This window comes from Mandrillus leucophaeus, unplaced genomic scaffold, assembly GCF_000951045.1.
Source record: "Mandrillus leucophaeus isolate KB7577 unplaced genomic scaffold, Mleu.le_1.0 Scaffold27, whole genome shotgun sequence".
Classification (NCBI taxonomy): Eukaryota; Metazoa; Chordata; class Mammalia; order Primates; family Cercopithecidae; genus Mandrillus; species Mandrillus leucophaeus.
The window spans coordinates 3195220-3196144 of NW_012102809.1; the positions used below are offsets into that span (position 1 = coordinate 3195220).

The 925-nt window shown below is 45.9% G+C and overlaps 1 pseudogene; it reads right to left on the reverse strand.

The window, feature by feature from the left end:
- Positions 1-6: 6 nt before the first annotated feature.
- Positions 7-925, reverse strand: part of LOC105542895 — a 1151-nt pseudogene continuing 232 nt past the window's right edge.

The following is a 925-nucleotide window of genomic DNA, read 5'->3' on the forward strand; positions in this document are numbered from 1 at the left end:
CAGAGGTTGCAGTGAGCTGAGATCACACCACTGCACTCCAGCCTTGGGTGACAGAATGAGACCTGTCTCAAAAAACAAATAAATAAATAAATAAAAATAATTTAAAAATCATTAATTGCCAGTTACAATGAAAATTTAAAACTTTTAAAAAATTTAGTCTGATGGCATTGTACCACTGTCACTGTGCATGTGTTCACGTAACACTACTAATAATTACCCTGACAGGCACGTGCAGATGGAGGAACTTCCCTAAAAGCAAGTTTAAGGGATTAAATACCATCTGTGTCATCATATCCTCCTCTTTTCCCTTCTCCTCCTCCTCCTTGTCATCACTACTAAGGACAGCACTGCTGCCTGTGCCCACGGTCCTTTCTTCCTCAACGCCCCCAGCACCACCCAAAGTCCCCCTCTGTGGAATCGAAGCACTGAGTGTGTTGGCCTCAGGGACACTGAAGGAAGCCGCCCGTCCTCTCAGCCTTGGAGTCTGCTCAACCATATCATTCAAACCACCTTACATCAAAGGTTTGAATACAGTGAGCAGCTGCTCCTACATTCCTCCATGACACAGGTTTGCCAGCCAGGTGTCTGTCAAAGAGAATGAGCCTCCAAGTTGGTCCAAACTTGACTGTCCTTGAAGGTCTTCTCTGGCCATCCTCAAAATTTACAGGATGAAATGTGTTCGATGAGGACAACTCACTCATGTCGTGGCGTTTGGATGGCCCGCGGCGTGGCCACTTCTGCTGTAGAGACAGAGCCTTCCTGTGGTTCATATATTTCCTTTCTGAAGCCTCGTATTTCTCATTCCATTGAAACTTGGCCACCTCAACCTACAACGTGCAGTTTCTAATGTCCCATCTTCATCCAAACGCATGAATGCAAGATCCACAGCTTCCCTCTTCTAACGATCGCAAAGCCCGTCTCCTTT